General features: G+C 41.5%; 2 long non-coding RNA genes across 2 annotated transcripts; one reads left to right on the top strand and one right to left on the bottom strand.

The window, feature by feature from the left end:
* Positions 1–3,755: 3,755 nt before the first annotated feature.
* Positions 3,756–4,217, bottom strand: LOC143960668 (uncharacterized). Its single transcript, XR_013270359.1, has 2 exons — positions 4,101–4,217; positions 3,756–3,959 (listed from the first exon to the last, which is right to left on the bottom strand). It is a non-coding gene; the product is annotated as an uncharacterized LOC143960668 (long non-coding RNA).
* A 5,579-nt stretch (positions 4,218–9,796) lies between these two features.
* On the top strand, positions 9,797–10,258 carry LOC143960666 (uncharacterized). Its single transcript, XR_013270358.1, has 2 exons — positions 9,797–9,913; positions 10,055–10,258. It is a non-coding gene; the product is annotated as an uncharacterized LOC143960666 (long non-coding RNA).
* The last annotated feature ends 736 nt before the right edge of the window (positions 10,259–10,994 follow it).

Below are 10,994 nucleotides of genomic sequence, written 5' to 3'. Positions count from 1 at the left end.
ATGTGTTTGGTGGGTGCAATCCCTTCCTCTCACATACTAGAATGAGGAAGGGTTTGCAAACACCAAATGCGTCCATTGCGATCCTCTGATGGCACATAGCACATGTTGACACACCGTGTGCATCTTCAAAATTTGGCCTCTAAAAACAATGTTCTAAAAACATTAAAAAATTTTTGGCAAGGAAATGAAGAACATGATCTTCCGTTTTAGGGAAAAGGGGCTTAGATTCTCCCTAAAACATCGATCATGTTCTTCATTTCCTGCCTCATAGTGTCCAGTTGTTGTTGCATGGCATGGATTTGGTGTTGCATGGCATGGATGTTGTTCTCCATTAAATCAATCCTGCCATTCCAGGCCATGATCTGCCCAATCAGCCTCTGGGCACTGTCTGTGGAAAATGGCTCCGCGGCTTGTCCTTCCATAACCAGATCATCACCTAAAAACATGTGTAGATAAAAAATTGGTTAAAATATACAGCCATTAATTGTTTACCTTAAGCTGGGTTGTCAGACACTCACTTTGTGGGGTGTGTATCTCCACCACCTCTTCCTCCTCTACATCTAGCCCTGGGCTGGGCTGATCCAGCTCGGACACCGGGCTTGGCTGCTCCCTCACGGACATGGGGCTGGGCAGCTCCATCACGGACACGGGGCTGGGGCTAACTGCCCAATCAGGCTGGTGAGGTCGGGGGGTCCTGGGCTGCTCCGCCTCTTGTCTGAGTCTTTGTTCCCCTATGACAGTGATGGCAAACCTTGGCACCCCAGATGTTTTGGAACTACATTTCCCATGATGCTCATGCACTCTGCAGTGTAGTTGAGCATCATGGGAAATGTAGTTCCAAAACATCTGGGGTGCCAAGGTTCGCCATCACTGCCCTATGAGAATGAAAAAACAAACAAAAAAAGGTATACTTTTAAGCATAGTGATATTTGAGTTCAGAAATTGGAATATGAAACATTGGTTTGAAGTGGTGTACAATTATTAGCTGGTTATTACAAGCTCCTAGTTTTATACATCATTAAAATTACATTTTTTTAGTTAGGCTGTGTTCAGACTGCTGCGATGTGCGATCGCTGCAAATCTACTGTGGTTTCACGCATCGCATGCCTCCCGGAGGCAGTTCGCACTGCCCTATGTGACCTGCTGGGAGTATCAGTGTAAAGTTTTATTGACACCTCCAAATTAGTTCTCATATCACAGTGCAATCTTTAAACTCGGACAGGAATCGGACCACATGGTGTGAACACCCATGTGATCCGATTCGGCTGTGGACTAAAAAAAGGGCCATGTACAAGTTTGGGCCGGATGCGATGCGAATTCAGCCATACTATATGTATGGCTGAAATCGCATCACACAGAGATCACATGTGATTTGCACTGCAGTGCGGTGCAAATCACATTTGATCTCGTACATTGCAGCAATGTGAACCTAGCCTTTAACCAAACTGTGATACTTTATATCTTTTGTCCAAGTTTCACATACGGACACACTCGAATCATCCCCTGGAGTACCTGTGTGTGATTATGTCAAAAAATGTTCTATGATGTCCCAAACTACACTAAATGATTCCCAGTCCAGATGTTGAACCAGCATTTTATCTATCTATCTATCTATCTATCTATCTATCTATCTATCTATCTATCTATCTATCTATCTATCTATCTATCTATCTATCTATCTATCTATCTATCTAACCCATTTTTTTATTGAGACTACATTGCACTGAATAAATTTATGAAACTTTATTAAAAATGTATATCCTAAACTGAGTGTGACAATTCAGTTTATCATGAACAATACAAAAAAATTAATAACTAATTAAAATCTAATCCAACACCAGATAAATTTACACCATATACAAATTCATGCTATTTACGTCCACATATACGAACAAGCATATTCGCTCATTACATGAACTATTAACTACACGAACGATCAAATTCGCCAGATTTACATATAATACCTATACGAACGATTATGTCCGACAGACACGATCAAATTCGCCAGATTTACATATAATACCTATACGAACGATTATGTCCGACAGACACGATCAAATTCGCCAGATTTACATATAATACCTATACGAACGATTATGTCCGACAGTCACGATAAACGCAGAGTTTACTCACTTTTTTTCAGGGCCTTTTTGATGCGATGATATTGGTCCGGCTCCCTGGACTTGATGTCGGACCATCGTTTCCGGAGCTGGTCCTTGCCTCTTCGTACCCCAAATTTGCTCTGCAAAGTTGTGACGACCATATCCATGATGCCGCTTTTGCGGATATTGGGTTTGGGGTACGGGCCATTTTCCCCATCATAATCCTCCCTTCTCAATATATCCACCATCTCCACCATCTCTTCAAAGGCCATGTTTGTGGCCTTATATCTCTTCCTTGCTCCGGAAGCATGGGGTTCAGGGCTTTCCTCCGAATTTCTCACTGAATTTCCGTCCGCCATTTTCACCTATCAATCTCCCACAGCGGAACGAGGGTAAAAGGGGCGGGGAAATACGGTCACACGGAACGTCAGGGGCGGGCGACGCAGGCGGAGCTTGAACGCATGCGCTGTATATAAAGCGTTACCGCGAGGCCGTACGCTTGTCCGAACGGAAGCAGCGAGTGCTACACGCGACGCTAAGATAGTTATCTTTTTATTTAAATTTTAAGCCTACGTTAGGGATGTATATAGTGAAATTTCACCTTATTGATGGTTAATTGATTTTTATGTGGGTTGGTGGTTGAGTGGGGTTGGTGTTTTGTGTGGTAGTGTGGAGGTGGGGGTGGGTGTATGGGGGGGGGTAGTGTGTGTGTGTGTGTGGGGGGGGGGTGGGTGTATGGGGGGGTAGTGTGTGTGTGTGGGGGGTAGTGTGTGGGGGTAGTGTGTGTGTGTGTGGGGTAGCGTGTGTGGTAGTGTGTGTGTGTGGGGGGGTAGCGTGTGTGGTAGTGTGTGTGTGTGGGTGTAGTGTGTGTCTCGCCTACATTGTCACAATATAAATAGTGTGCATTTGGTCTGACATTATTTATTTATTTTTTGTTTTTTTTTTGTTTTTTTGGTTTTTTTTTCAGAAATCAAAATGCAAAAGTATAACCCAGACCCCTTTAAGGAGGAGGCCTTCCTCTCCACATTTATTGATCTAATAGGGTCACACAGGAGCCTTTGGGATTCAAAACACCCACAATATTCTAGCCGTCCTGGCCGGAGGAAGACACTGCAGACAGTTTTGACGTTTGTGAAAACCCGACTCCCCCAGGCAGACATTGACTTTGTGAACTCCAAAATTCAGAACCTGCGTAGCGTGTATAGGCGGGAGCGCAAAAAGATCCTAGACTCCCAAACATCAGGATCAGCAGCAGGTCAGGTCTATGTACCTAGGCTGTGGTATTATGACAGGCTGCGTTTTCTGGATGACACGTCAGAAGCCAGGCAGTCACTTTCCACTCTTCCGTCTACCCTTCCTTCCACCCTTCCCTCCACCTCAGGTGAGCCATCCCTGGAAGATCCAGACCCTTCCTTGCTGGACGAAGTTGATGCGCCCAGCTGGAGCCAGGTATATTTTAGTTTCTAAAGTTTGGATTGCTCAAATATTAATGATGTAAAGTTCAATGTTTGAATTGCTTCCAAATCTAGGATTTCATCACAAATTAAATTAGATATAAGGATACAGTAAATATTGTATCCAAGAATAGGAAAAAGGGGGGGGCAGGGGATTTTTTTACGGTACACTATATAAAGAAACAGAGATTTCTTAAAAAAGAATTCATAGCTTTAATATTGGAAATATGTTAAAATTATTTTGGAAAAACCAAAATAGCAAAAATATAATAACAAATACACTTTTTATACAAAAGATTACATGACACAAAGTATAGGGGATCCTGAAAATGTTAGTTGCTGAGAATGATCATGTGTCCTCCCGACATGTTTCGCGTTTTTGCTTCTTCAGGGGAGTATGCAACTAACATGAACATAAACACAAAAAAAGGTTTAAGAATACAGAAAATACATTTATGCCATACAATTGGATACACATAAATTTCAGAACATTAAGTATGAAATTGGTCTCAATTCGCTCAGTCCAAGGAGGTACTATGCTTACCCAGGTATAATCATTCCCGGCATCGCAACCCACAAGCCAATAGATGGTGAAATAGGTGGCAAGAATTGGGTGACAGGATCAAATGCTAAAAACAACCCGGCCCCACGCAGGGCATAGATGGAGGTAGACAAGCGCTACAAAGATCAAAAACAAAATCCAGAGATAAGTACCAAGTTTACAAATCCAGCACAGGTATTGAAAAATGTTAGTTTGTAACAGAAAGGGTAACTGATATCAATCCCTAAATTATAAGAGGGAATTGGGGCTGAAAAACAAGCCTCCATAGTAGAACATGAGATACTCATTATCAAAGGAATAAAACAATTGATTTTAATTACGCTTGATTGGTAGCTTGTAAAAAGTGGCTGCTAGGGGTATACTACCAATATACTGTTAAAGAAAGCGAAAGGAATAAAAATTATTTTTACCTGCAGTTAGAGTCAAAGATGGAAGAGTTAATTCCATATGATAATATTGGTGCAGTACAAATGCAACAGATTACAAAGAAAGAATCAATTGATTCAGTGTGGTATTTTGTAAATTACAGAGTGCAGCGGTATGCTGCCACTGCCAGGCTTGCTGAACCTACAAGCAAATAAAAAGAAGGATGAGTAGATATGGGTATAGAAAGATGAGAAACAGTGTTGTAACAATATGAAGTTCAACTAAAAAAAGTATATTTACCAAAGGGAAAGTCAGCGTGGCGGTAGTATCTGTGCTGAACCTGCACTACAGATGAAGTGACAGCGCTGCCTTTTGTATCCCCCATCCATCGAGCCGGCGTCTGACGTCACCGGCTCGATGCGGACAGCCATAGGTGGAAGCAGTGAGCATGTGCAAAGCCTTCCAAGTCGGCATTTAAACTACCAACCCCATAATGCCTCAGTGCTGACACGAGGTTCATTTGGATACATGCTGATGGAGATAGGGCTATGCTAGCTCTCCGCCCTTAAAGGGGCGGGAAGACACAAGCCTACAAACGTGTTCGATAGCAATGATGACTTTATTAGCCATCCAATACTCGCATGATATCGACCTGATAGATAATTCCATTAAAAAATGGTACGATGAATATGCTAAAATAACCTCCACTCCCAAATTTAAACGTAAGGAATCTGAATTATCCAAACACATTGAGAATTATACCTTAGAGATAATACGCTTAAAACAAAATAAACTCACACGTGATAGCAATTCCTACTCGAATGGTTCGGCATACAAATGGCCAACAGATGGAAAAAATAAAAATAAATTCTTTAAAGCATCACGCCCCTCCAACAGGAGGGACTATAATGATGATGAAACTAGATCGAGTGTTTCATCAACCTCTTTTCCATCCAATCATTCCACAATTTATCGTGACTTATCTGGAGACAGACTCCCAAAGAGGAGAAAAAGCGATTCGGAGGGCGCCGCTATGGCAGCACCCAACCAACACCTCAGTACCCCTTTACCACCTCGAACTCATCCTATTTCCAACCATGTCCCTGTTCGTCCTCTAATGATGTTTCATCACCCACCACCACCCCCACCTCTCATCACTCCCACCCCCAGTAACACATCCTTGTCCATCTCCACCTCCAGTAACACTTCCATGTCTACCACTCTCACGTCGTCCTTCACTAAATCAGCTCCTTTGACATCATCCCTACCCATCACCAACACTAATGACATCATCATTTCACCTAGTGGTGCTCCCCTACCGGCGGACCTCCGAATCGCCCCTATTTTTTTAGGGAAAGAACCCCCTCAACCACCCAATACCTAACCCAATCTCCTTCTACTAACCCAGAATCCAATTCAGGGAATGAATTATCTATAGTCAACTTATCGTCTTATGTGCTCACGAGTCATGAACTCGATGTTCTGAAACTAGGACTGACCTTCTGCCCTGATTCAAGCTCGGACAAATTCTCTCTGATAAAGGATATACATCTATTTGCACGAAAACTGATATTTAGAACCTTTTTCCATAAGCCCAATCAACCTACTGTACAAATAAATACATCGGAACTCACCAATGAGGTAAATAGTGCTGATCAACAAGCCCTCTCCAATTTGATGGATTTATGGGAAGAGGGCCAAGTACCCCCTGATGATGAGATGATTATCTCTTCCACTGGTTTATCGGTACAGTCAGTTTCTTTCCCTCCTTTAGAAATGTTCAAACCTAAGTCAACAAACTTTCCACTCCTAAATACAAATCCAAATATTTGGGCTTTTACCCAACAAGTTTGCCAGGCAATCGAACAGACGCATTTTCCATTGACCAAGAAACATAATCTAACGCATAATCAATTGACGGCATTAAAACAACTTAAAACTAATCCTAATATAGTCATAAAACCTGCGGATAAAGGTGGAAACATCGTAATTATGAATACCTCACAATATCTTACTATGTGTAATAAGATTCTTCAAAACTCTGATTGGTATCGACCAATTTCTGTGTCTTTAATCTCTCATTTTGACACACAATATCGTTCGATTATCTTTAATGCATACAAATCAGGTACTATAGACAAAGGCACATGGAACTTTCTAAATTCTAAAGATCCGAAAGTTGCTACTTTCTATGCCCTTCCGAAGGTGCACAAATCTCTAACTGACCCTCCGGGACGTCCCATCATCTCCAGCTGTGATAGTTTGACAGAAAATGCAAGTAGCCTTGTAGATAAACACCTTACACCGCACGTCATTTCCCTTTTTTCCTACGTAAAGGATACCATCGATCTTTTAAAGATACTCGAGGGTATCAGCCTACCGGCACAGTCCTGGTTGGTTTCCATCGACGTGGAATGTTTGTACAACGCTATACCACATACCAAAGGTTTACAAATAATACGCTCCTATTTGCAAGAAAGAGGCTCAAACTTCTTTGCTTACAACGAATTTGTTATGAAGCTATTGGATTTTATTTTGAAGCACAACGTATTTCAATTTAACCAATCCCACTACCTCCAGGTGCAGGGGGTTGCGATGGGGACTAAATGTGCCCCATCGTATGCCAACCTGTACCTGGGGGGGTGGGAAAAAGATACCTTCGCACGTGAAGACCTCGTCCCTTTTCTAAGTAACATCACAGCCTGGTACAGGTACATTGATGATATTTTATTTTTTTGGTCTGGATCAGAATCAGATTTGTTGCTCTTTTTCAATTTACTTTCTGTGAATCCATTCAATTTAAAGTTTACGTTGAATTACAGTCAAAACTCTATTGAATTTTTGGACTTAACCATTAAAATTGATGCCACTGGACATGTATATTCTGCCTTATACAGAAAGCCCACTGCAGGCAATACAGTCTTGCATGCGACAAGCTTTCATCCTAAACCTCTCCTTAAGAGCATCCCTTATAGCCAGTATTTAAGGGCCAAATGTAATTGCAGTACTGACTCTGACTTTAAGATTGCAGCCAATGACTTATATAATAGACTCAGAGCACGTGGATACAGTCATGTATCTCTGAAAAAATCATATAATAGAGTAAAAAATAAAGATAGGACTTCCCTTCTCTTCTCTAATAAACAAAAAAATTTTGATAATAAAGTACGTATCATTACCAAATACTCTAACCAACATCATTCTTTCCGTGCTATAATTAATAAGTTCCGGCCTCTTCTAAAAGCCGACTCTATTGTTAATCAGTACATAAACGATGTACCATCAATCACCTATATGAGACCTCAATCACTCAAGGACAGCTTAGTTAGAAGTCACTTTCAGGACTCCTCAGGTGAAACTAAACCTAAATATCCAGGCACTTATTCATGCGGGCAATGTGACATGTGTCCTTATATATATAATTCTCGAAAGATCAGACTGCCAAATGGCAACCTGTTTGTTTCGAAATTCCACGTTACATGCTCCACTCCAGGCGTTGTGTATTTGGCCCAATGCCGTTGTGGAGGATTTTACGTGGGTAAAACCAAAAGACTATTTTCTATCCGCATAAAAGACCACATCAAACCCATTCTCAATAAAAAAATTATTACAGCCATAAGCAGGCACATAGGCACCCATCATGCCTTTGACCCCAACTGGATACGATTTTCAGCCCTGGCCCATATACCTCTAAACTCAAGAGGTGGCTCAGTGGACAAGCTTCTCTTACAAACTGAAGCCAAGTGGATCTTTATCCTAAAAGCCACAAAATACCCTGGTTTCAATGAAAATATAAGCTACAGATCTTTTCTATAGCTAATCTCTGTTTGTTTGTTTCATGAACCCTCATACCTCAGCTGTGAGCCCCCGTGGAGCCTGCCATGAAGAGAGAGAAGTGATATCCCTTTTTCCCCTTTTTGTTTATCCCTTCCCCCTTCCCTCTATTCCTCCTACCCTTTCCCCAATTTATTTGGTTTTCTTTTTGTTTTTTATTATTTTTTTATTTTATTTTTATTTTTATTTTTCTTTATTGATATGTTTATGTTATATTTAAAAATATCTCTGTACATCAAAAAATGTCATTTCTAATTACTATTAACGCTGTACAGATAACATATACCGTTTAATATCTCGCTATGCTTGGCCCAAGGTGGGTTTCATGGTTTGCACACTTGGGGATCTCTGTTGCTCTCTATGAGTCCCACCCACATTGAGGAGCTTTGCTTTTTCCCTCCTTCCCTACACCGCATTCCTAAGCCTTACTATTTTGTGATTTGGGACCGGATCCTCTGTTTTTTATCTTCCCTTGCTCCAAGTATGCAAGGGCATATGGACACCCAAGGGCGCCGCTGGGTCATATCCCCAGGCGGCTCCCGATTTGAGGTGGAAGGGAGCATGTAATCCCCTCAAGGGTTAAAAGCCATGACAATCGTCGTTTTATCTGCCCTATATGCAGGCTTGTGTCTTCCCGCCCCTTTAAGGGCGGAGAGCTAGCATAGCCCTATCTCCATCAGCATGTATCCAAATGAACCTCGTGTCAGCACTGAGGCATTATGGGGTTGGTAGTTTAAATGCCGACTTGGAAGGCTTTGCACATGCTCACTGCTTCCACCTATGGCTGTCCGCATCGAGCCGGTGACGTCAGACGCCGGCTCGATGGATGGGGGATACAAAAGGCAGCGCTGTCACTTCATCTGTAGTGCAGGTTCAGCACAGATACTACCGCCACGCTGACTTTCCCTTTGGTAAATATACTTTTTTTAGTTGAACTTCATATTGTTACAACACTGTTTCTCATCTTTCTATACCCATATCTACTCATCCTTCTTTTTATTTGCTTGTAGGTTCAGCAAGCCTGGCAGTGGCAGCATACCGCTGCACTCTGTAATTTACAAAATACCACACTGAATCAATTGATTCTTTCTTTGTAATCTGTTGCATTTGTACTGCACCAATATTATCATATGGAATTAACTCTTCCATCTTTGACTCTAACTGCAGGTAAAAATAATTTTTATTCCTTTCGCTTTCTTTAACAGTATATTGGTAGTATACCCCTAGCAGCCACTTTTTACAAGCTACCAATCAAGCGTAATTAAAATCAATTGTTTTATTCCTTTGATAATGAGTATCTCATGTTCTACTATGGAGGCTTGTTTTTCAGCCCCAATTCCCTCTTATAATTTAGGGATTGATATCAGTTACCCTTTCTGTTACAAACTAACATTTTTCAATACCTGTGCTGGATTTGTAAACTTGGTACTTATCTCTGGATTTTGTTTTTGATCTTTGTAGCGCTTGTCTACCTCCATCTATGCCCTGCGTGGGGCCGGGTTGTTTTTAGCATTTGATCCTGTCACCCAATTCTTGCCACCTATTTCACCATCTATTGGCTTGTGGGTTGCGATGCCGGGAATGATTATACCTGGGTAAGCATAGTACCTCCTTGGACTGAGCGAATTGAGACCAATTTCATACTTAATGTTCTGAAATTTATGTGTATCCAATTGTATGGCATAAATGTATTTTCTGTATTCTTAAACCTTTTTTTGTGTTTATGTTCATGTTAGTTGCATACTCCCCTGAAGAAGCAAAAACGCGAAACATGTCGGGAGGACACATGATCATTCTCAGCAACTAACATTTTCAGGATCCCCTATACTTTGTGTCATGTAATCTTTTGTATAAAAAGTGTATTTGTTATTATATTTTTGCTATTTTGGTTTTTCCAAAATAATTTTAACATATTTCCAATATTAAAGCTATGAATTCTTTTTTAAGAAATCTCTGTTTCTTTATATAGTGTACCGTAAAAAAATCCCCTGCCCCCCCCTTTTTCCTATTCTTGGATACAATATTTATAGAATTATTAGGGGATGAGGTACCTTTAACAGTAATGTGTCTCTGGGATAGTGTGGACCAACCTATTTCTATAAGGATACAGTAGTTTACACAAATGTGGCTCAAATCTTGGTGAACTGATGGAAAAATGATGGTGTCAAAATGATAGCCTTTTGTATTTCAAGACAAATGTATTTGCAAGTGAGAACTGTAAAATTGTTAGTGATTGATGATTTCAAAATATAGACATATTTTATTTATTGATTTCTTTGTTTTTTACACAGGATGAGCTCACCCAGGAGGAGGCCGGGACCAATGGTATGGAGGAGGAGACCAGCCACACACAGGAGCTAGCTGGGCCCAGCAGGAGTTGGACCGAAAGCCAGGTCCCTCCCCTCCGCCTAGCCAGCAAAAGGCCCAGGAGGATGACACGGACAGAGGAGGAGTCCTTGGCACTTATACGCCAAGCCACCCAAGTGCTGAGCAAACCCCCCAATCCTGAGGAGGCCTACGGTACATACTTGGCAAGCAAGTTGCTAGAAATGGAGAAGGCACAGCGCAACTTGTGCGAAGCCATTTTTTTATGCCATTCAACGGGGTCTGAAGGGTGAGCTAACACCGACCACCAAACTGTATAACACAGACCCTACTGCTCCTCCTCCTCCTCCT

Source organism: Lithobates pipiens, unplaced genomic scaffold (assembly GCF_037356315.1).
Source record: "Lithobates pipiens isolate NorthernLeopardFrog02 unplaced genomic scaffold, aLitPip1_a1.2 Scaffold_8, whole genome shotgun sequence".
Classification (NCBI taxonomy): Eukaryota; Metazoa; Chordata; class Amphibia; order Anura; family Ranidae; genus Lithobates; species Lithobates pipiens.
This window is presented reverse-complemented; position numbering and strand designations above follow the sequence as displayed.